Source organism: Pongo pygmaeus, chromosome 1, assembly GCF_028885625.2.
Source record: "Pongo pygmaeus isolate AG05252 chromosome 1, NHGRI_mPonPyg2-v2.0_pri, whole genome shotgun sequence".
NCBI lineage: Eukaryota > Metazoa > Chordata > Mammalia > Primates > Hominidae > Pongo > Pongo pygmaeus.
In genome coordinates, this window is record NC_072373.2 from 103,878,979 (window position 1) to 103,904,252 (window position 25,274).

Genomic DNA, 25,274 nt, shown 5'->3' on the forward strand with positions numbered 1-25,274 from the left:
AGCTTTTATGTGAAGAGATTTCCTTTTCCAGCATAGGCCTCAAAGCACGCCAAATAAACACTTGCAGATTCAACAAAGGAGTGTTTCCAAACTGCTCTATCGAAAGGAATGTTCAAGTCTGTGAGTTGAACGCACTCATCACACAGAAGTTTCTGAGAATGCTTCTCTCCTGTTTTTAGGTGAAGATATTTCATTTCCCAGCATAGGCCTCAAAGCGTTCCAAATGTCTACTTGCAGATTCTACAAAAAGAGTGTTTCAAAACTGCTCTTTCCAAAGGAAGGTTCAAGTCTGTGAGTTGAATACCCTCATCACAAAGAAGTTTCTGAGAATGCCTCTCTCTTGTTTTTAGGTGATGATATTTCATTTCCCAGCATAGGCCTCAAAGCGCTCCAAATATCTACTTGCAGATTCTACAAAAAGAGTGTTTCTAAACTGGTCTTTCAAAAGGAAAGTTCAGGTCTGTGAGTTGAATGCACTCATCACCAAGAAGTATCTCAGAATGCTTCGGTGTAGTTTTTATGTGAAGATATTTCCTTTTCCAGCATAGGCCTCAAAGCACTCCAAATAAACACTTGTAGGTTCTACAAAAGGAGTGTTTCCAAACTGCTCTATCGAAAGGAATGTTCAAGTCTGTGAGTTGAATGCACTCATCACACAGAAGTTTCTGAGAATGCTTCTCTCTTGTTTTTAGGTGAAGATATTTCATTTCCCAGCATAGGCCGCAAAGCGCTCCAAATGTCTACTTGCAGATTCTACAAAAACAGTGTTTCAAAACTGCTCTTTCCAAAGGAAGGTTCAAGTCTGTGAGTTGAATGCACTCATCCAAAGAAGTTTCTGAGAATGCTTCTGTGTAGTTGTTATTTGAAGACATTTCCTTTTACATCATTGGCCTCAAAGGGCTCGAAATAAACACTTGCAGATTCTACTAAAAGAGTGTTTCAAAACTGTCCTATCAAGAGAACGTTCAAGTTTGAGAGTTGAATGAGCTCATCACACAGAAGATTCTGAGAATGCTTCTGTCTAGTTTTTATGTGAAGATATTTCCTTTTCCAGCATAGGCCTCAAAGCACTCCAAATAAACAATTGCAGATTCTACAAAGGGAGTATTTCCAAACTGCTCTATCGAAAGGAATGTTCAAGTCTGTGAGTTGAATGCACTCATCACACAGAAGTTTCTGAGAATGTTTCTCTCTTGTTTTTACATGAATTTATTTCATTTCCCAACATAGGCCACTAAGTGCTCCATATGTCTACTTGCAGATTCTACAAAAAGAGTGTTTCAAAACTGCTTTTTCAAAAGGAAGGTTCCAGTCTGTGAGGTGAATGCACTCATCACCAAGAAGTATCTCAGAATGCTTCTGTGTAGTTTTTATGTGAAGATATTTCCTTTTCCAGCATAGGCCTCAAAGCACTCCAAATAAACACTTGCAGATTCTATAAAAGGAGTGTTTCCAAACTGCTCTATCGAAAGGAATGTTCAAGTCTGTGAGGTGAATGCACTCATCACACAGAAGTTTCTGAGAATGCTTCTCTCTTGTTTTTAGGTGAAGATATTTCATTTCCCAGCATAGGCCTCAAAGCGCTCCAAATGTCTACTTGCAGATTCTACAAAAAGAGTGTTTCAAAACTGCTCTTTCAAAAGGAAGGTTCAAGTCTGTGAGTTGAATGCACTCATCACACAGAAGTTTCTGAGAATGTTTCTCTCTTGTTTTTAGGTGAAGATATTTCATTTCCCAGCATAGGCCTCAAAGCGCTCTAAATGTCTACTTGCAGATTCTACAAAAAGAGTGTTTCAAAACTGCCCTTTCAAAAGGAAGGTTCAAGTATGTGAGTTGAATGCACTCATCACAAAGAAGTTTCTGAGAATGCTTCTGTGTAGTTGTTATTTGAAGATATTTCCTTTTCAATCTTTGGCCTCAAAGGGCTCGAAATACACACTTGCAGATTCTACTAAAGGAGTGTTTCAAAAGTGTCCTATAGAAAGGAACGTTCAACTTTGTGAGTTGAATGAACTCATCACGAAGAAGTTTCTGAGAATACTTCTGTCTAGTTTTTATGTGAAGATATTTCCTTTTCCCGCATAGGCCTCAAAGCACTAGAAATAAACACTTGCAGATTCTACAAAAGGAGTGTTTCCAAACTGCTCTATCGAAAGGAATGTTCAAGTCTGTGAGTTGAATGCACTCATCACACAGAAGTTTCTGAGAATGCTTCTCTCTTGTTTTTAGGTGAAGATATTTCATTTCCCAGCATAGGTCGCAAAGCGCTCCAAATGTCTACTTGCAGATTCTACAAAAACAGTGTTTCAAAACTGCTCTTTCCAAAGGAAGGTTCAAGTCTGTGAGTTGAATGCACTCATCCAAAGAAGTTTCTGAGAATGCTTCTGTGTAGTTGTTATTTGAAGACATTTCCTTTTACATCATTGGCCTCAAAGGGCTCGAAATAAACACTTGCAGATTCTACTAAAAGAGTGTTTCAAAACTGTCCTATCAAGAGAACGTTCAAGTTTGAGAGTTGAATGAGCTCATCACACAGAAGATTCTGAGAATGCTTCTGTCTAGTTTTTATGTGAAGATATTTCCTTTTCCAGCATAGGCCTCAAAGCACTCCAAATAAACAATTGCAGATTCTACAAAGGGAGTATTTCCAAACTGCTCTATCGAAAGGAATGTTCAAGTCTGTGAGTTGAATGCACTCATCACACAGAAGTTTCTGAGAATGTTTCTCTCTTGTTTTTACATGAATTTATTTCATTTCCCAACATAGGCCACTAAGTGCTCCATATGTCTACTTGCAGATTCTACAAAAAGAGTGTTTCAAAACTGCTTTTTCAAAAGGAAGGTTCCAGTCTGTGAGGTGAATGCACTCATCACCAAGAAGTATCTCAGAATGCTTCTGTGTAGTTTTTATGTGAAGATATTTCCTTTTCCAGCATAGGCCTCAAAGCACTCCAAATAAACACTTGCAGATTCTATAAAAGGAGTGTTTCCAAACTGCTCTATCGAAAGGAATGTTCAAGTCTGTGAGGTGAATGCACTCATCACACAGAAGTTTCTGAGAATGCTTCTCTCTTGTTTTTAGGTGAAGATATTTCATTTCCCAGCATAGGCCTCAAAGCGCTCCAAATGTCTACTTGCAGATTCTACAAAAAGAGTGTTTCAAAACTGCTCTTTCAAAAGGAAGGTTCAAGTCTGTGAGTTGAATGCACTCATCACACAGAAGGTTCTGAGAATGTTTCTCTCTTGTTTTTAGGTGAAGATATTTCATTTCCCAGCATAGGCCTCAAAGCGCTCTAAATGTCTACTTGCAGATTCTACAAAAAGAGTGTTTCAAAACTGCTCTTTCCAAAGGAAGGTTGAAGTCTGTGAGTTGAATGCACTCATCACAAAGAAGTTTCTGAGAATGCCTCTGGGTAGTTGTTATTTGAAGATATTTCCTTTTCCATCATTGGCCTCAAAGGTCTCGAAATAAACACTTGCAGATTCTACAAAAAGAGTGTTTCAAAACTGCTCTATCGAAAGGAGTGTTCAAGTCTGTGAGTTGAATGCACTCATCACAAAGAAGTTTCTGAGAATACCTCTCTCTTGTTTTTAGGTGAAGATATTTCATTTCCCAGCATACGCCTCAATGCGCTTGAAATATCTACTTGCAGATTCTACAAAAAGAGAGTTTCAAAACTGCTCTTTCAAAAGGAAAGTTCAGGTCTGTGAGTTGAATGCACTCATCACCAAGAAGTATCTCAGAATGCTTCTGTGTAGTTTTTATGTGAAGATATTTCCTTTTCCAGCATTGGCCTCAAAGCACTCCAAATAAACACTTGCAGATTCTACAAAAGGAGTGTTTCCAAACTGCTCTATCGAAAGGAATGTTCAAGTCTGTGAGTTGAATGCACTCATCACACAGAAGTTTCTGAGATTGCTTCTCTCCTGTTTTTAGGTGAAGATATTTCATTTCCCAGCATAGGCCTCAAAGCGCTCCAAATGTCTACTTGCAGATTCTACAAAAAGAGTGTTTCAAAACTGCTCTTTCCAAAGGAAGGTTGAAGTCTGTGAGTTGAATGCACTCATCACAAAGAAGTTTCTGAGAATGCTTGTGTGGAGTTGTTATTTGAAGACATTTCCTTTTCAATCTTTGGCCTCAAAGGGCTCGAAATAAACACTTGCAGATTCTACTAAAGGAGTGTTTCAAAAGTGTCCTATGGAAAGGAACGTTCAACTTTGTGACTTGAATGTACTCATCACGCAGAAGTTTCTGAGAATGCTTCTGTCTAGTTTTTATGTGAAGATATTTCCTTTTCCAGCATAGGCCTCAGAGCGCTACAAATAAACACTTGCAGATTCTACAAAAGGAGAGTTTAAAAACTGCTCTATCGAAGGGAATATTCAAGTCTGTGAGTTGAATGCATTCATCACACAGTAGTTTCTGAGAATGCTTCTCTCGTTTTTAGGTGAAGATATTTCATTTCCCAGCATAGGCCTCAAAGCGCTCCAAATATCTACTTGCAGATTCTACAAAAAGAGTGTTTCAAAACTGCTCTTTCAAAAGGAAGGTTGAAGTCTGTGAGTTGAATGCACTCATCACAAAGAAGTTTCTGAGAATGCTTCTGTGTAGTTGTTATTTGAAGATATTTCTTTTTCCATCATTGGCCTCAAAGGGCTCGAAATAAACACTTGCAGATTCTACTAAAAGAGTGTTTCAAAACAGTCCTATGAAAAGAACGTTCAAGTTTGAGAGTTGAATGCACTCATCACACAGAAGTTTCTGAGAATGCTTCTGTCTAGTTTTTATGTGAAGACATTTCCTTTTCCAGCATAGGCCTCAGAGCGCTCCAAATAAACACTTGCAGATTCTACAAAAGGAGTGTTTTCAAACTGCTCTATCGATAGGAGTGTTCAAGTCTGTGAGTTGAATGCACTCATCGCACAGAAGTTTCTGAGAATGCTTCTCTCTTGTTTTTAGGTGAAGATATTTCATTTACCAGCATAGGCCTCAAAGCGCTCCAAATATCTACTTGCGGATTCTACAAAAAGAGTGTTTCAAAACTGCTCTTTCTAAAGGAAGGTTCAAGTCTGTGAGTTGAATGCACTCATCACCAGGAAGCATCTCAGAATGATTCTGCGTGGTTTTTATGTGAAGATATTTCCTTTTCCACCATAGGCCTCAAAGCACCCCAAATAAACACTTGCAGATTCTACAAAAGGAGTGTTTCCAAACTGCTCTATCGAAAGGAATGTTCAAGGCTGTGAGTTGAATGCACTCATCACACAGAAGTTTCTGAGAATGCTTCTCTCTTGTTTTTAGGTGAAGATATTTCATTTCCCAGCTTAGGCCTCAAAGCCCTCCAAATGTTCCGTTGCAGATTCTACAAAAAGAGTGTTTCAAAACTCCTCTTTCAAAAGTAAGGCTCAAGTCTGTGAGTTGAATGCCCTCATCACAAAGAAGTTTCCGAGAATGCCTCTCTCTTGTTTTTAGGTGAAGATATTTCATTTCCCAGCATAGGCCTCAAAGCGCTCCAAATATCTACTTGGAGATTCTACAAAAAGAGTGTTTCAAAACTGCTCTTTCAAAAGGAAAGTTCAGGTCTCTGAGTTGAATGCACTCATCACCAAGAAGTATCTCAGAATACTTCTGTGTAGTTTTCATGTGAAGATATTTCCTTTTCCAGCATAGGCCTCAAAGCACTCCAAATAAACACTTGCAGATTCTAGAAAAAGAGTGTTTCAAAACTCCTCTTTCAAAAGGAAGGTTCAAGTCTCTGAGTTGAATGCCCTCATCACAAAGAAGTTTCTGAGAATGCCTCTGTCTTGTTTTTAGGTGAAGATATTTCATTTCCCTGCATAGGCCTCAAAGCGCTCGAAATATCTACTTGCAGATTCTACAAAAAGAGTGTTTCAAAACAGCTCTTTCAAAAGGAAAGTTCAGGTCCGTGAGTTGAATGCACTCATCACCAAGAAGTATCTCAGAATGCTTCTGTGTAGTTTTTATGTGAAGATATTTCCTTTCCAGCGTAAGCCTCAAAGCACTCCAAATAAACACTTGCAGATTCTACAAAAGGTGTGTTTCCAAACTGCTCTATCGAAAGGAATGTTCCAGTCTGTGAGTTGAATGCACCCATCATCCAGAAGTTTCTGAGAATGTTTCTCTCTTGTTTTTAGGTGAAGATATTTCATTTCCCAGCATAGGCCTCAAAGCGCTCAAAATGTCTACTTGCAGATTCAACAAAAAGAGTGTTTCAAAACTGCTCTTTCAAAAGGAAGGTTCAAGTCTGTGAGTTGAATGCACTCTTCGCAAAGAAGTTTCTGACAATGCTTCTTTGTAGTTTTCATTTGAAGACATTTCCTTTTCCATCATTGGCCTCAAAGGGCTCGAAATAAACAGTTGCAGATTCTACTAAAGGAGTGTTTCAAAACTGTCCTATCAAAAGGAACGTTCAAGTCTGTGAGTTGAATGAACTCATCACACCGAAGTTTCTGAGAATGCTTCTGTGTAGTTTTTATGTGAAGATATTTCCTTTTCCAGCATAGGCCTCAGAGGGCTCCAAATAAACACTTGGAGATTCCACAAAAGGAGTGTTTTCAAACTGCTCCATCAAAAGGAATGTTCAAGTCTGTGAGTTGAATGCACTCATCACACAGAAGTTTCTGAGAATGCTTCTCTCTTGTTTTTAGCTGAAGATATTTCATTTCTCAGCATAGGCCTCAAAGCGCTGCAAATATCTACTTGCAGATTCTACTAAAAGAGTGTTTCAAAACTGGTCTTTCTAAAGGAAGGTTGAAGTCTGCGAGTTGAATGCACTCATCACACAGAAGTTTCTGAGAATGCTTCTCTCTTGTTTTTAGGGGAAGATATTTCATTTCCCAGCATAGGTCTCAAAGCGCTCCAACTATCTACTTGCAGATTCTACAAAAAGAGTGTTTCAAAACTGCTCTTTCAAAAGGAATTTTCAAGTCTGTGACTTGAATGCACTCATCACCAAGAAGTATCTCAGAATGATTCTGTGTAGTTTGTATGTGAAGATATTTGCTTTTCCAGCATAGGCCTCAAAGCACTCCAAATAAACACTTGCAGATTCTACAAAAGGAGTGTTTCCAAACTGCTCTATCGAAAGGAATGTTCAAGTCTGTGAGTTGAATGCACTCATCACACAGAAGTTTCTGAGAATGTTTCTCTCTTGTTTTTAGGTGAAGATATTTCATTTCCCAGCGTAGGCCTCAAAGCGCTCCAAATGTCTACTTGCAGATTCTACAAAAAGAGTGTTTCAAAACTGCTCTTTCAAAAGGAAGGTTCAAGTCTGTGAGTTGAATGCACTCATCACAAAGAAGTTTCTGAGAATGCTTCTGTGTAGTTGTTATTTGAAGACATTTCCTTTTCAATCTTTGGCCTCAAAGGGCTCGAAATAAACACTTGCAGATTCTACTAAAGGAGTGTTTCGAAAGTGTCCTATAGAAAGGAACGTTCAACTTTGTGAGTTGAATGAACTCATCGTGCAGAAGTTTCTGAGAATGCTTCTGTCTAGTTTTTATGTGAAGATATTTCCTTTTCCAGCGTAGGCCTCAGAGCGCTCCAAATAAACACTTGCAGATTCTACAAAAGCAGTGTTTCCAAACTGCTCTATCGTAGGGGAATATTCAAGTCTGTGAGTTGAATGCACTCATCACACAGAAGTTTCTGAGAATGCTTCTGTCTAGTTTTTATGTGAAGATATTTCCTTTTCAGGCATAGGCCTCAGAGCGCTCCAAATAAACACTTGCAGATTCTACAAAAGGAGTGTTTTCAAACTGCTCTATCGATAGGTGTGTTCAAGTCTGTGAGTTGAATGCACTCATCACACAGAAGTTTCTGAGAATGCTTCTCTCTTGTTTTTAGGTGAAGATATTTCATTTCCCAGCATAGGCCTCAAAGCGCTCCAAATATCTCCTTGCAGATTCTACAAAAAGAGTGTTTCAAAACTGCTCTTTCTAAAGGAAGGTTCAAGTCTGTAAGTTGAATGCACTCATCACCAGGAAGTATCTCAGAATGATTCTGTGTGGTTTTTATGTGAAGATATTTCCTTTTCCACCATAGACCTCAAAGCACCCCAAATAAACACTTGCAGATTCTACAAAAGGAGTGTTTCCAAACTGCTCTATCGAAAGGAATGTTCAAGGCTGTGAGTTGAATGCACTCATCACACAGAAGTTTCTGAGAATGCTTCTCTCTTGTTTTTAGGTGAAGATATTTCATTTCCCAGCTTAGGCCTCAAAGCCCTCCAAATGTCCCCATGCAGATTCTACAAAAAGAGTGTTTCAAAACTCCTCTTTCAAAAGTGAGCCTCAAGTCTGTGAGTTGAATGCCCTCATCACAGAGAAGTTTCCGAGAATGCCTCTCTCTTGTTTTTAGGTGAAGATATTTCATTTCCCAGCATAAGCCTCAAAGCGCTCCAAATATCTACTTGGAAATTCTACAAGAAGAGTGTTTCAAAACTGCTCTTTCAAAAGGAAAGTTCAGGTCTCTGAGTTGAATGCACTCATCACCAAGAAGTATCTCAGAATACTTCTGTGTAGTTTTCATGTGAAGATATTTCCTTTTCCAGCATAGGCCTCAAAGCACTCCAAATAAACACTTGCAGATTCTAGAAAAAGAGTGTTTCAAAACTCCTCTTTCAAAAGGAAGGTTGAAGTCTCTGAGTTGAATGCCCTCATCACAAAGAAGTTTCTGAGAATGCCTCTCTCTTGTTTTTAGGTGAAGATATTTCATTTCCCAGCATAGGCCTCAAAGCGCTCCAAATGTCTACTTGCAGATTCTACAAAAAGAGTGTTTCAAAACTGCTCTTTCAAAAGGAAGGTTCAAGTCTGTGAGTTGAATGCACTCATCACAAAGAAGTTTCTGAGAATGCTTCTGTGTAGTTGTTATTTGAAGACATTTCCTTTTCCATCTTTGGTCTCAAAGGACTCGAAATAAACACTTGCAGATTCTACTAAAGGAGTGTTTCAAAAGTGTCCTATAGAAAGGAACGTTCAACTTTGTGAGTTGAATGAACTCATCACGCAGAAGTTTCTGAGAATGCTTCTGTCTAGTTTTTATGTGAAGATATTTCCTTTTCCAGCATAGGCCTCAGAGCGCGGCAAATAAACACTTGCAGATTCTACAAAAGGAGTGTTTCCAAACTGCTCTATCGAAGGGAATATTCAAGTCTGTGAGTTGAATGCACTCATCAGAAAGGAGTTTCTGAGAATGTTTCTCTCTTGTTTTTAGGTGAAGATATTTCATTTCCCAGCTTAGGCCTCAAAGCCCTCCAAATGTCCCCATGCAGATTCTACAAAAAGAGTGTTTCAAAACTCCTCTTTCAAAAGTAAGCCTCAAGTCTCTGAGTTGAATGCCCTCATCACAAAGAAGTTTCCGAGAATGCCTCTCTCTTGTTTTTAGGTGAAGATATTTCATTTCCCAGCATAGGCCTCAAAGCGCTCCAAATATCTACTTGGAGATTCTACAAAAAGAGTGTTTCAAAACTGCTCTTTCAAAAGGAAAGTTCAGGTCTCTGAGTTGAATGCACTCATCACCAAGAAGTATCTCAGAATACTTCTGTGTAGTTTTCATGTGAAGATATTTCCTTTTCCAGCATAGGCCTCAAAGCACTCCAAATAAACACTTGCAGATTCTAGAAAAAGAGTGTTTCAAAACTCCTGTTTCAAAAGGAAGGTTGAAGTCTCTGAGTTGAATGCCCTCATCACAAAGAAGTTTCTGAGAATGCCTCTCTCTTGTTTTTAGGTGAAGATATTTCATTTCCCAGCATAGGCCTCAAAGCGCTCGAAATATCTACTTGCAGATTCTACAAAAAGAGTGTTTCAAAACTGCTCTTTCAAAAGGAAAGTTCAGGTCCGTGAGTTGAATGCACTCATCACCAAGAAGTATCTCAGAATGCTTCTGTGTAGTTTTTATGTGAAGATATTTCCTTTCCAGCATAAGCCTCAAAGCACTCCAAATAAACACTTGCAGATTCTACAAAAGTTGTGTTTCCAAACTGCTCTATCGAAAGGAATGTTCCAGTCTGTGAGTTGAATGCACCCATCATCCAGAAGTTTCTGAGAATGTTTCTCTCTTGTTTTTAGGTGAAGATATTTCATTTCCCAGCATAGGCCTCAAAGCGCTCAAAATGTCTACTTGCAGATTCAACAAAAAGAGTGTTTCAAAACTGCTCTTTCAAAAGGAAGGTTCAAGTCTGTGAGTTGAATGCACTCTTTGCAAAGAAGTTTCTGACAATGCTTCTTTGTAGTTTTCATTTGAAGACATTTCCTTTTCCATCATTGGCCTCAAAGTGCTCGAAATAAACAGTTGCAGATTCTACTAAAGGAGTGTTTCAAAACTGTCCTATCAAAAGTAACGTTCAAGTCTGTGAGTTGAATGAACTCATCACACCGAAGTTTCTGAGAATGCTTCTGTCTAGTTTTTATGTGAAGATATTTCCTTTTCCAGCATAGGCCTCAGAGGGCTCCAAATAAACACTTGGAGATTCCACAAAAGGAGTGTTTTCAAACTGCTCCATCAAAAGGAATGTTCAAGTCTGTGAGTTGAATGCACTCATCACACAGAAGTTTCTGAGAATGCTTCTCTCTTGTTTTTAGCTGAAGATATTTCATTTCTCAGCATAGGCCTCAAAGCGCTGCAAATATCTACTTGCAGATTCTACTAAAAGAGTGTTTCAAAACTGGTCTTTCTAAAGGAAGGTTGAAGTCTGCGAGTTGAATGCACTCATCACACAGAAGTTTCTGAGAATGCTTCTCTCTTGTTTTTAGGTGAAGATATTTCATTTCCCAGCATAGGCCTCAAAGCGCTCCAAATATCTACTTGCAGATTCTACAAAAAGAGTGTTTCAAAACTACTCTTTCAAAAGGAAGGTTGAAGTCTGTGAGTTGAATGCACTCATCACCAAGAAGTATCTCAGAATGCTTCTGTGTAGTTTGTATGTGAAGATATTTCCTTTTCCAGCATAGGCCTCAAAGCACTAGAAATAAACACTTGCAGATTCTACAAAAGGAGTGTTTCCAAACTGCTCTATCGAAAGGAATGTTCAAGTCTGTGAGTTGAATGCACTCATCACAAAGAAGTTTCTGAGAATGCTTCTGTCTAGTTTTTATGTGAAGGTATTTCCTTTTGCAGCATAGGCCTCAGAGCGCTGCAAATAAACACTTGCAGATTCTACAAAAGGAGTGTTTCCAAACTGCTCTATCGAAAGGAATGTTCAAGTCTGTGAGTTGAATGCACTCATCACACAGATGTTTCGGAGAATGCTTGTCTCTTGTTTTTAGGTGAAGATATGTCATTTCCCAGCATAGGCCTCAAAGCGCTCCAAATGTCTACTTGCAGATTCTACAAAAAGAGTGTTTCAAAACTGCTCTTTCCAAAGGAAGGTTCAAGTCTGTGAGTTGAATGCACTCATCACAAAGAAGTTTCTGAGAATGCTTCTGTGTAGTTGTTATTTGAAGACAATTCCTCTTCCATCATTGGCCTCAAAGGGCTCGAAATAAACACTTGCAGATTCTACTAAAAGAGTGTTTCACAACTGCTCTTTCAAAAGGAAGGTTGAAGTCTATGAGTTGAATGCACTCATCCCAAGAAGTGTCTCAGAATGCTTCTGTGTAGTTTTTATGTGAAGATATTTCCTTTTCCAGCATAGGCCTCAGAGCGCTACAAATAAACACTTGCAGATTCTACAAAAGGAGTGTTTCCAAACTGTTCTATCGAAAGGAATGTTCAAGTCTGTGAGTTGAATGCACTCATCACACAGAAGTTTCTGAGAATGCTTCTCTCTTGTTTTTAGGTGAAGATATGTCATTTGCCAACATAGGCCTCAAAGCGCTCCAAATATCTAATTGCGGACTCTACAAAAAGAGTGTTTCAAAACTGCTCTTTTTAAAGGAAGGTTCAAGTCTGTGAGTTGAATGCACTCTTCACCAGGAAGTATCTCAGAATGCTTCTGTGTAGTTTTTATGTGAAGATATTTCCTTTTCCAGCATAGGCCTCAAAACACCCCAAATAAACACTTGCAGATTCTACAAAAGGAGTGTTTCCAAACTGCTCTATCGAAAGGAAAGTTCAAGGCTGTGAGTTGAATGCCCTCATCACACAGAAGTTTCTGAGAATGCTTCTCTCTTGTTTTTTGTTGAAGATATTTCATTTCCCAGCATAGGCCTCAAAGCCCTCCAAATGTCTCCTTGCAGATTCTACAAAAAGAGTGTTTCAAAACTCCTCTTTCCAAAGGAAGGTTCTAGTCTGTGAGTTGAATGCCCTCATCACAAAGAAGTTTCTGAGAATGCCTCTCTCTTGTTTTTAGGTGAAGATATTTCATTTCCCAGCATAGGCCTCAAAGCGCTCCAAATATCTACTTGCAGATTCTACAAAAAGAGTGTTTCAAAACTGGTCTCTCAAAAGGAAAGTTCAGGTCCGTGAGTTGAATGCACTCATCACCAAGAAGTATCTCAGAATGCTTCGGTGTAGTTTTTATGTGAAGATATTTCCTTTTCCAGCTTAGGCCTCAAAGCACTCCAAATAAAGACTTGTAGATTCTACAAAAGGAGTGTTTCCAAACTGCTCTATCGAAAGGAATGTTCAAGTCTGTGAGTTGAATGCACTCATCACACAGAAGTTTCTGAGAATGCTTCTCTCTTGTTTTTAGGTGAAGATATTTCATTTCCCAGCATAGGCCTCAAAGGGCTCCAAATGTCTACTTGCAGATTTTACAAAAAGAGTGTTTCAAAACTGCTCTTTCCAAAGGAAGGTTCAAGTCTGTGAGTTGAATGCACTCATCACAAAGAAGTTTCTGAGAATGCTTCTGTGTAGTTGTTATTTGAAGACATTTCATTTTCCATCATTGTCCTCAAAGGGCTCGAAATAAACACTTGCAGATTCTACTAAAAGAGTGTTTCAAAACGGTCCTATCAAGAGAACGTTCAAGTTTGAGAGTTGAATGAGCTCATCACACAGAAGTTTCTGAGAATGCTTCTGTCTAGTTTTTATGTGAAGATATTTCCTTCTCCAGCATAGGCCTCAAAGGACTCCAAGTAAACACTTGCAGATTCTACAAAGGGAGTTTTTCCAAACTTCTCTATCGAAGGAATGTTCAAGTCTGTGAGTTGAATGCACTCATCACACAGAAGTTTCTGAGAATGTTTCTCTCTTGTTTTTAGGTGAATTTATTTCATTTCCCAACATAGGCCACTAAGTGCTCCATATGTCTACTTGCAGATTCTACAAAAAGAGTGTTTCAAAACTGCTTTTTCAAAAGGAAGGTTCCAGTCTGTGAGGTGAATGCACTCATCACCAAGAAGTATCTCAGAATGCTTCTGTGTAGTTTTTATGTGAAGATATTTCCTTTTCCAGCATAGGCCTCAAAGCACTCCAAATAAACACTTGGAGATTCTATAAAAGGAGTGTCTCCAAACTGCTCTATTGAAAGGAATGTTCAAGTCTGTGAGTTGAATGCACTCATCACACAGAAGTTTCTGAGAATGCTTCTCTCTTGTTTTTAGGTGAAGATATTTCATTTCCCAGCATAGGCCTCAAAGCGCTCCAAATGTCTACTTGCAGATTCTATAAGAAGAGTGTTTCAAAACTGCTCTTTCAAAAGGAAGGTTCAAGTCTGTGAGTTGAAAGCACTCATCACAAAGAAGTTTCTGAGAATGCTTCTGTGTAGTTGTTATTTGAAGAGATTTCCTTTTCCATCATTGGCCTCAAAGGGCTCGAAATAAGCACTTTCAGATTCCACTAAAAGAGTGTTTCAAAACTGTCCTATGAAAAGAACGTTCAAGTTTCAGAGTTGAATGAGCTCATCACACAGAAGTTTCTGAGAATGCTTCTGTCTAGTTTTTATGTGAAGATATTTCCTTTTCCAGCATAGGCCTCAGAGCGCGGCAAATAAACACTTGCAGATTCTACAAAAGGAGTGTTTCCAAACTGCTCTATCGAAGGGAATCTTCAAGTCTGTGAGTTGAATGCACTCATCACAAAGGAGTTTCTGAGAATGTTTCTCTCTTGTTTTTAGGTGAAGATATTTCATTTCCCAGCTTAGGCCTCAAAGCCCTCCAAATGTCCCCATGCAGATTCTACAAAAAGAGTGTTTCAAAACTCCTCTTTCAAAAGTAAGCCTCAAGTCTCTGAGTTGAATGCCCTCATCACAAAGAAGTTTCCGAGAATGCCTCTCTCTTGTTTTTAGGTGAAGATATTTCATTTCCCAGCATAGGCCTCAAAGCGCTCCAAATATCTACATGGAGATTCTACAAAAAGAGTGTTTCAAAACTTCTCTTTCAAAAGGAAAGTTCAGGTCTCTGAGTTGAATGCACTCATCACCAAGAAGTATCTCAGAATACTTCTGTGTAGTTTTCATGTGAAGATATTTCCTTTTCCAGCATAGGCCTCAAAGCACTCCAAATAAACACTTGCAGATTCTAGAAAAAGAGTGTTTCAAATCTCCTCTTTCAAAAGGAAGGTTGAAGTCTCTGAGTTGAAGGCCCTCATCACAAAGTAGTTTCCGAGAATGCCTCTCTCTTGTTTTTAGGTGAAGATATTTCATTTCCCAGCATAGGCCTCAAAGCGCTCGAAATATCTACTTGCAGATTCTACAAAAAGAGTGTTTCAAAACTGCTCTTTCAAAAGGAAAGTTCAGGTCCGTGAGTTGAATTCACTCATCACCAAGAAGTATCTCAGAATGCTTCTGTGTAGTTTTTATGTGAAGATATTTCCTTTCCAGCATAAGCCTCAAAGCACTCCAAATAAACACTTGCAGATTCTACAAAAGTTGTGTTTCCAAACTGCTCTATCGAAAGGAATGTTCCAGTCTGTGAGTTGAATGCACCCATCATCCAGAAGTTTCTGAGAATGTTTCTCTCTTGTTTTTAGGTGAAGATATTTCATTTCCCAGCATAGGCCTCAAAGCGCTCAAAATGTCTACTTGCAGATTCAACAAAAAGAGTGTTTCAAAACTGCTCTTTCAAAAGGAAGGTTCAAGTCTGTGAGTTGAATGCACTCTTTGCAAAGAAGTTTCTGACAATGCTTCTTTGTAGTTTTCATTTGAAGACATTTCCTTTTCCATCATTGGCCTCAAAGTGCTCGAAATAAACAGTTGCAGATTCTACTAAAGGAGTGTTTCAAAACTGTCCTATCAAAAGTAACGTTCAAGTCTGTGAGTTGAATGAACTCATCACACCGAAGTTTCTGAGAATGCTTCTGTCTAGTTTTTATGTGAAGATATTTCCTTTTCCAGCATAGGCTTCAGAGGGCTCCAAATAAACACTTGGAGATTCCACAAAAGGAGTGTTTTCAAACTGCTCCATCAAAAGGAATGTTCAAGTCTGTGAGTTGAATGCACTCATCACACAGAAGTTTCTGAGAATGCTTCTCTCTTGTTTTTAGCTGAAGATATTTCATTTCGCAGCATAGGCCTCAAAGCGCTGCAAATATCTACTTGCAGATTCTACTAAAAGAGTGTTTCAAAACTGGTCTTTCTAAAGGAAGGTTGAAGTCTGCGAGTTGAATGCACTCATCACACAGAAGTTTCTGAGAATGCTTCTCTCTTGTTTTTAGGGGAAGATATTTCATTTCCCAGCATAGGTCTCAAAGCGCTCCAACTATCTACTTGCAGATTCTACAAAAAGAGTGTTTCAAAACTGCTCTTTCAATAGGAATTTTCAAGTCTGTGACTTGAATGCACTCATCACCAAGAAGTATCTCAGAATGATTCTCTGTAGTTTGTATGTGAAGATATTTGCTTTTCCAGCATAGGCCTCAAAGCACTCCAAATAAACACTTGCAGATTCTACAAAAGGAGTGTTTCCAAACTGCTCTATCGAAAGGAATGTTCAAGTCTGTGAGTTGAATGCACTCATCACACAGAAGTTTCTGAGAATGTTTCTCTCTTGTTTTTAGGTGAAGATATTTCATTTCCCAGCATAGGCCTGAAAGCGCTCCAAATGTCTACTTGCAGATTCTACAAAAAGAGTGTTTCAAAACTGCTCTTTCAAAAGGAAGGTTCAAGTCTGTGAGTTGAATGCACTCATCACAAAGAAGTTTCTGAGAATGCTTCTGTGTAGTTGTTATTTGAAGACATTTCCTTTTCCATCATTGGCCTCAAAGGGCTCGAAATAAACACTTGCAGATTCTACTAAAAGAGTGTTTCACAACTGCTCTTTCAAAAGGAAGGTTGAAGTCCATGAGTTGAATGCACTCATCCCAAGAAGTATCTCAGAATGCTTCTGTGTAGTTTTTATGTGAAGATATTTCCTTTTCCAGCATAGGCCTCAAAGCACTCCAAATAATCACTTGCAGATTCTACAAAAGGGGTGTTTCCAAACTGCTCTATCGAAAGGAATGTTCAAGTCTGTGAGTTGAATGCACTCATCACACAGAAGTTTCTGAGATTGCTTCTCTCCTGTTTTTAGGTGAAGATATTTCATTTCCCAGCATAGGCCTCAAAGCGCTCCAAATGTCTACTTGCAGATTCTACAAAAAGAGTGTTTCAAAACTGCTCTTTCCAAAGGAAGGTTTAAGTCTGTGATTCGAATGCACTCATCACAAAGAAGTTTCTGAGAATGCTTGTGTGGAGTTGTTATTTGAAGACATTTCCTTTTCAATCTTTGGCCTCAAAGGGCTCCAAATAAACACTTGCAGATTCTACTAAAGGAGTGTTTCAAAAGTGTCCTATGGAAAGGAACGTTCAACTTTGTGTGTTGAATGTACACATCACGCAGAAGTTTCTGAGAATGCTTCTGTCTAGTCTTTATGTGAAGATATTTCCTTTTCCAGCTTAGGCCTCAGAGCGCTGCAAATAAACACTTGCAGATTCTACAAAAGGAGTGTTTCCAAACTGCTCTATCGAAGGGAATATTCAAGTCTGTGAGTTGAATGCAATCATCACACAGTTGTTTCTGAGAATGCTTCTCTCTTGTTTTTATGTGAAGATATATCATTTCCCAGCGTAGGCCTCAAAGCGCTCCAAATATCTACTTGCAGATTCTACAAAAAGAGTGTTTCAAAACTACTCTTTCAAAAGGAAGGTTGAAGTCTGTGAGTTGAATGCACTCATCCCAAAGAAGTTTCTGAGAATGCTTCTGTGTAGTTGTTATTTGAAGATATTTCCTTTTCCATCATTGGCCTCAAAGGGCTCGAAATAAACACTTGCACATTCTACTAAAAGAGTGTTTCAAAACTGTCCTATGAAAAGAACGTTCAAGTTTGAGAGTTGAATGAGCTCATCACACAGAAGTTTCTGAGAATGCGTCTGTCCAGTTTGTATATGAAGACATTTCCTTTTCCAGCATGGGCCTCAGAGCGCTCCAAATAAACACTTGCAGATTATACAAAAGGAGTGTTTCCAAACTGCTCTATCGAAGGGAATATTCAAGTCTGTGAGTTGAATGCACACATTACACAATACTTTCTGAGAATCCTTCTCTCTTGTTTTTAGGTGAAGATATTTCATTTCCCAGCATAGGCCTCAAAGCGCTCCAAATATCTACTTGCAGATTCTACAAAAAGAGTGTTTCAAAACTGCTCTTTCAAAAGGAAGGTTCAAGTCTGTGAGTTGAATGAACTCATCACGAAGAAGTATCTCAGAATGCTTCTGTGTAGTTTTTATGAGAAGAGATTTCCTTTTCCAGCATAGGCCTCAAAGCACTCCAAATAAACACTTGAAGATTCTACTAAAGGAGTGTTTCAAAAGTGTCCTATAGAAAGGAACGTTCAACTTTGTGAGTTGAATGAACTCATCACGAAGAAGTTTCTGAGAATACTTCTGTCTAGTTTTTATGTGAAGATATTTTCTTTTCCAGCATAGGCCTCAAAGCACTAGAAATAAACACTTGCAGATTCTACAAAAGGAGTGTTTCCAAACTGCTCTATGGAAAGGAATGTTCAAGTCTGTGAGTTGAATGCGCTCATCACACAGAAGTTTCTGAGAATGTTTCTCTCTTGTTTTTAGGTGAAGATATTCCATTTCCCAGCATAGGCCTCAAAGCGCTCCAAATGTCTACTTGCAGATTCCACAAAAAGAGTGTTTCAAAACTGCTCTTTCAAAAGGAAAGTTCAAGTCTGTGAGTTGAATGCACTCATCACAAAGAAGTTTCTGAGAATGCTTCTGTGTAGTTGTTATTTGAAGATATTTCCTTTTCCATCATTGGCCTCAAAGGGCTCGAAATAAACACTTGCAGATTCTACTGAAAGAGTGTTTCAAAACTGTCCTATCAAAAGGAACGTTCAAGTTTGAGAGTTGAATGAGCTCATCACACAGAAGTTTCTGAGAATGCTTCTGTCTAGTTTTTATGTGAAGAGATTTCCTTTTCCAGCATAGGCCTCAGAGCGCTCCAAATAAACACTTGCAGATTCTCCAAAAGGAGTGTTCCCAAACTGCTCTATCGAAAGAAATGTTCAAGTCTGTGAGTTGAATGCACTCATCACACAGAAGTTTCTGAGAATGCTTCTGTCTAGTTTTTATGTGAAGATATTTCCTTTTCGGGCATAGGCCTCAGAGCGCTCCAAATAAACACTTGCAGATTCTACAAAAGGAGTGTTTCCAAACTGCTCTATCGATAGGAGTTTTCAAGTCTGTGAGTTGGATGCACTCATCACACAGAAGTTTCTGAGAATGCTTCTCTCTTGTTTTTAGGTGAAGATATTTCATTTCCCAGCATAGGTCTCAAAGCGCTCCAACTATCTACTTGCAGATTCTACAAAAAGAGTGTTTCAAAACTGCTCTTTCAAAAGGAAGGTTGAAGTCTGTGACTTGAATGCACTCATCACCAAGAAGTATCTCAGAATGATTCTGTGTAGTTTGTATGTGAAGATATTTGCTTTTCCAGCATAGGCCTCAAAGCACTCCAAATAAACACTTGCAGATTCTACAAAAGGAGTGTTTCCAAACTGCTCTATCGAAAGGAATGTTCAAGTCTGTGAGTTGAATGCACTCATCACACAGAAGTTTCTGAGAATGTTTCTCTCTTGTTTTTAGGTGAAGATATTTCATTTCCCAGCATAGGCCTCAAAGCGCTCCAAATGTCTACTTGCAGATTCTACAAAAAGAGTGTTTCAAAACTGCTCTTTCCAAAGGAAGGTTCAAGTCTGTGAGTTGAATGCACTCATCACAAAGAAGTTTCTGAGAATGCTTCTGTGTAGTTGTTATTTGAAGACATTTCCTTTTCAATCTTTGGTCTCAAAGGACTCGAAATAAACACTTGCAGATTCTACTAAAGGAGTGTTTCAAAAGTGTCCTATAGAAAGGAACGTTCAACTTTGTGAGTTGAATGAACTCATCACGCAGAAGTTTCTGAGAATGCTTCTGTCTAGTTTTTATGTGAAGATATTTCCTTTTCCAGCATAGGCCTCAGAGCGCTCCAAATAAACACTTGCAGATTCTACAAAAGCAGTGTTTCCAAACTGCTCTATCGAAGGGGAATATTCAAGTCTGTGAGTTGAATGCACTCATCACACAGAAGTTTCTGAGAATGCTTCTCTCTTGTTTTTAGGTGAAGATATTTCATTTCCCAGCATAGGCCTGAAAGCGCTCCAAGTATCTACTTGCAGATTCTACATAAAGAGTGTTTCAAAACTGCTCTTTCAAAAGGAAGGTTGAAGTCTGTGAGTTGAATGCACTCATCACCAAGAAGTATCTCAGAATGCTTCTGTGTAGTTTGTATGTGAAGATATTTCCTTTTCCAGCATAGGCCTCAAAGCACTCCAAATAAACACTTGCAGATTCTACAAAAGGTGTGTTTCCAAACTGCTCTATCGAAAGGAATGTTCAAGTCTGTGAGTTGAATGCACTCATCACACAGAAGTTTCTGAGAATGCTTCTCTCCTGTTTTTAGGTGAAGATATTTCATTTCCCAGCATAGGCCTCAAAGCGCTCCAAATGTCTACTTGCAGATTCTACAAAAAGAGGGTTTCAAAACTGCTCTTTCCAAAGGAAGGTTCAAGTCTGTGAGTTGAATGCACTCATCACAAAGAAGTTTCTGAGAATGCTTGTGTGGAGTTGTTATTTGAAGACATTTCCTTTTCAAACTTTGGCCTCAAAGGGCTCGAAATAAACACTTGCAGATTCTACTAAAGGAGTGTTTCAAAAGTGTCAAATAGAAAGGAACGTTCAACTTTGTGAGTTGAATGTACTCATCACGCAGAAGTTTCTGAGAATGCTTCTGTCTAGTTTTTATGTGAAGATATTTCCTTTTCCAGCATAGGCCGCAGAGCGCTCCAAATAAACACTTGCAGATTCTACAAAAGGAGTGTTTCCAAACTGCTCTATCGAAGGGAATATTCAAGTCTGTGAGTTGAATGCACTCATCTCACAGTAGTTTCTGAGAATGCTTCTCTCTTGTTTTTAGGTGAAGATATTACATTTCCCAGCATAGGCCTCAAAGCGCTCCTAATATCTACTTGCAGATTCTACAAAAAGAGTGTTTCAAAACTGCTCTTTCCAAAGGAAGGTTGAAGTCTGTGAGTTGAATGCACTCATCACAAAGAAGTTTCTGAGAATGCCTCTGGGTAGTTGTTATTTGAAGATATTTCCTTTTCCATCATTGGCCTCAAAGGGCTCGAAATAAACACTTGCAGATTCTACAAAAAGAGTGTTTCAAAACTGCTCTATCGAAAGGAGTGTTCAAGTCTGTGAGTTGAATGCACTCATCACAAAGAAGTTTCTGAGAATGCCTCTCTCTTGTTTTTAGGTGAAGATATTTCATTTCCCAGCATACGCCTCAATGCGCTTGAAATATCTACTTGCAGATTCTACAAAAAGAGAGTTTCAAAACTGCTCTTTCAAAAGGAAAGTTCAGGTCTGTGAGTTGAATGCACTCATCACCAAGAAGTATCTCAGAATGCTTCTGTGTAGTTTTTATGTGAAGATATTTCCTTTTCCACCATAGGCCTCAAAGCACCCCAAATAAACAATTGCAGATTCTACAAAAGGAGTGTTTCCAAACTGCTCTATCGAAAGGAATGTTCAAGGCTGTGAGTTGAATGCACTCATCACACAGAAGTTTCTGAGAATGCTTCTGTCTTGTTTTTAGGTGAAGATATTTCATTTCCCAGCTTAGGCCTCAAAGCCCTCCAAATGTTCCGTTGCAGATTCTACAAAAAGAGTGTTTCAAAACTCCTCTTTCAAAAGTAAGGCTCAAGTCTGTGAGTTGAATGCCCTCATCACAAAGAAGTTTCCGAGAATGCCTCTCTCTTGTTTTTAGGTGAAGATATTTCATTTCCCAGCATAGGCCTCAAAGCGCTCCAAATATCTACTTGGAGATTCTACAAAAAGAGTGTTTCAAAACTGCTCTTTCAAAAGGAAAGTTCAGGTCTCTGAGTTGAATGCACTCATCACCAAGAAGTATCTCAGAATACTTCTGTGTAGTTTTCATGTGAAGATATTTCCTTTTCCAGCATAGGCCTCAAAGCACTCCAAATAAACACTTGCAGATCCTAGAAAAAGAGTGTTTCAAAACTCCTCTTTCAAAAGGAAGGTTCAAGTCTCTGAGTTGAATGCCCTCATCACAAAGAAGTTTCTGAGAATGCCTCTCTCTTGTTTTTAGGTGAAGATATTTCATTTCCCTGCATAGGCCTCAAATCGCTCGAAATATCTACTTGCAGATTCTACAAAAAGAGTGTTTCAAAACTGCTCTTTCAAAAGGAAAGTTCAGGTCCGTGAGTTGAATGCACTCATCACCAAGAAGTATCTCGGAATGCTTCTGTGTAGTTTTTATGTGAAGATATTTCCTTTCCAGCATAAGCCTCAAAGCACTCCAAATAAACACTTGCACATTCTACAAAAGGTGTGTTTCCAAACTGCTCTATCGAAAGGAATGTTCCAGTCTGTGAGTTGAATGCACCCATCATCCAGAAGGTTCTGAGAATGTTTCTCTCTTGATTTTAGGTGAAGATATTTCATTTCCCAGCATAGGCCTCAAAGCGCTCAAAATGTCTACTTGCAGATTCAACAAAAAGAGTGTTTCAAAACTGCTCTTTCAAAAGGAAGGTTCAAGTCTGTGAGTTGAATGCACTCTTCGCAAAGATGTTTCTGACAATGCTTCTTTGTAGTTTTCATTTGAAGACATTTCCTTTTCCATCATTGGCCTCAAAGGGCTCGAAATAAACAGTTGCAGATTCTACTAAAGGAGTGTTTCAAAACTGTCCTATCAAAAGGAACGTTCAAGTCTGTGAGTTGAATGAACTCATCACACCGAAGTTTCTGAGAATGCTTCTGTCTAGTTTTTATGTGAAGATATTTCCTTCTCCAGCATAGGCCTCAAAGGACTCCAAATAAACACTTGCAGATTCTACAAAGGGAGTTTTTCCAAACTGCTCTATCGAAAGGAATGTTCAAGTCTGTGAGTTGAATGCATTCATCACACAGAAGTTTCTGAGAATGTTTCTCTCTTGTTTTTAGGTGAATTTATTTCATTTCCCAACATAGGCCATTAAGTGCTCCATATGTCTACTTGCAGATTCTACAAAAAGAGTGTTTCAAAACTGCTTTTTCGAAAGGAAGGTTCCAGTTTGTGAGGTGAATGCACTCATCACCAAGAAGTATCTCAGAATGCTTCTGTGTAGTTTTTATGTGAAGATATTTCCTTTTCCAGCATAGGCCTCAAAGCACTCCAAATAAACACTTGCAGATTCTATAAAAGGAGTGTTTCCAAACTGCTCTATCGAAAGGAATGTTCAAGTCTGTGTGTTGAATGCACTCATCACACAGAAGTTTCTGAGAATGCTTCTCTCTTGTTTTTAGGTGAAGATATTTCATTTCCCAGCATAGGCCTCAAAGCGCTCCAAATGTCTACTTGCAGATTCTACAAAAAGAGTGTTTCAAAACTGCTCTTTCAAAAGGAAGGTTCAAGTCTGTGAGTTGAATGCACTCATCACACAGAAGTTTCTGAGAATGTTTCTCTCTTGTTTTTATGTGAAGATATTTCATTTCCCAGCATAGGCCTCAAAGCGCTCTAAATGTCTACTTGCAGATTCTACAAAAAGAGTGTTTCAAAACTGCTCTTTCAAAAGGAAGGTTCAAGTCTGTGAGTTGAATGCACTCATCACAAAGAAGTTTCTGAGAATGCTTCTGTGTAGTTGTTATTTGAAGATATTTCCTTTTCAATCTTTGGCCTCAAAGGGCTCGAAATACACACTTGCAGATTCTACTAAAGGAGTGTTTCAAAAGTGTCCTATAGAAAGGAACGTTCAACTTTGTGAGTTGAATGAACTCATCACGAAGAAGTTTCTGAGAATACTTCTGTCTAGTTTTTATGTGAAGATATTTCCTTTTCCAGCATAGGCCTCAAAGCACTAGAAATAAACACTTGCAGATTCTACAAAAGGAGTGTTTCCAAACTGCTCTATCGAAAGGAATGTTCAAGTCTGTGAGTTGAATGCACTCATCACACAGAAGTTTCTGAGAATGTTTCTCTCTTGTTTTTAGGTGAAGATATTCCATTTCCCAGAATAGGCCTCAAAGCGCTCCAAATGTCTACTTGCAGATTCTACAAAAAGAGTGTTTCAAAACTGCTCTTTCCAAAGGAAGGTTCAAGTCTGTGAGTTGAATGCACTTATCACAAAGAAGTTTCTGAGAATGCTTCTGTGTAGTTGTTATTTGAAGACATTTCCTTTTCCATCTTTGGTCTCAAAGGACTCGAAATAAACACTTGCAGATTCTACTAAAGGAGTGTTTCAAAAGTGTCCTATAGAAAGGAACGTTCAACTTTGTGAGTTGAATGAACTCATCACGCAGAAGTTTCTGAGAATGCTTCTGTCTAGTTTTTATGTGAAGATATTTCCTTTTCCAGCATAGGCCTCAGAGCGCTCCAAATAAACACTTGCAGATTCTACAAAAGCAGTGTTTCCAAACTGCTTTATCAAAGGGGAATATTCAAGTCTGTGAGTTGAATGCACTCATCACACAGAAGTTTCTGAGAATGCTTCTCTCTTGTTTTTAGGTGAAGATATTTCATTTCCCAGCATAGGCCTCAAAGCGCTCCAAATATCTACTTGCAGATTCTACAAAAAGAGTGTTTCAAAACTGCTCTTTCAAAAGGAAGATTGAAGTCTGTGAGTTGAATGCACTCATCACCAAGAAGTATCTCAGAATGCTTCTGTGTAGTTTGTATGTGAAGATATTTCCTTTTCCAGCATAGGCCTCAAAGCACTAGAAATAAACACTTGCAGATTCTACAAAAGGAGTGTTTCCAAACTGCTCTAAAGAAAGGAATGTTCAAGTCTGTGAGTTGAATGCACTCATCACAAAGAAGTTTCTGAGAATGCTTCTGTGTAGTTGTTATTTGAAGACATTTCCTTTTCCATCTTTGGTCTCAAAGGACTCGAAATAAACACTTGCAGATTCTACTAAAGGAGTGTTTCAAAAGTGTCCTATAGAAAGGAATGTTCAACTTTGTGAGTTGAATGAACTCATCACGCAGAAGTTTCTGAGAATGCTTCTGTCTAGTTTTTATGTGAAGATATTTCCTTTTCCAGCATAGGCCTCAGAGCGCTCCAAATAAACACTTGCAGATTCTACAAAAGGAGTGTTTCCAAACTGCTCTATCGAAGGGGAATATTCAAGTCTGTGAGTTGAATGCACTCATCACACAGAAGTTTCTGAGAATGCTTCTCTCTTGTTTTTAGGTGAAGATATTTCATTTCCCAGCATAGGCCTCAAAGCGCTCCAAATATCTACTTGCAGATTCTACAAAAAGAGTGTTTCAAAACTGCTCTTTCAAAAGGAAGGTTGAAATCTGTGAGTTGAATGCACTCATCACCAAGAAGTATCTCAGAATGCTTCTGTGTAGTTTGTATGTGAAGATATTTCCTTTTCCAGCATAGGCCTCAAAGCACTCCAAATAAACACTTGCAGATTCTACAAAAGGAGTGTTTCCAAACTGCTCTATCGAAGGGAATGTTCAAGTCTGTGAGTTGAATGCACTCATCACACAGAAGTTTCTGAGAATGCTTCTCTCCTGTTTTTAGGTGAAGATATTTCATTTCCCAGCATAGGCCTCAAAGCGCTCCAAATGTCTGCTTGCAGATTCTACAAAAAGAGTGTTTCAAAACTGCTCTTTCCAAAGGAAGGTTCAAGTCTGTGAGTTGAATGCACTCATCACAAAGAAGTTTCTGAGAATGCTTGTGTGGAGTTGTTATTTGAATACATTTCCTTTTCAATCTTTGGCCTCAAAGGGCTCGAAATAAACACTTGCAGATTCTACTAAAGGAGTGTTTCAAAAGTGTCAAATAGAAAGGAACGTTCAACTTTGTGAGTTGAATGTACTCATCACGCAGAAGT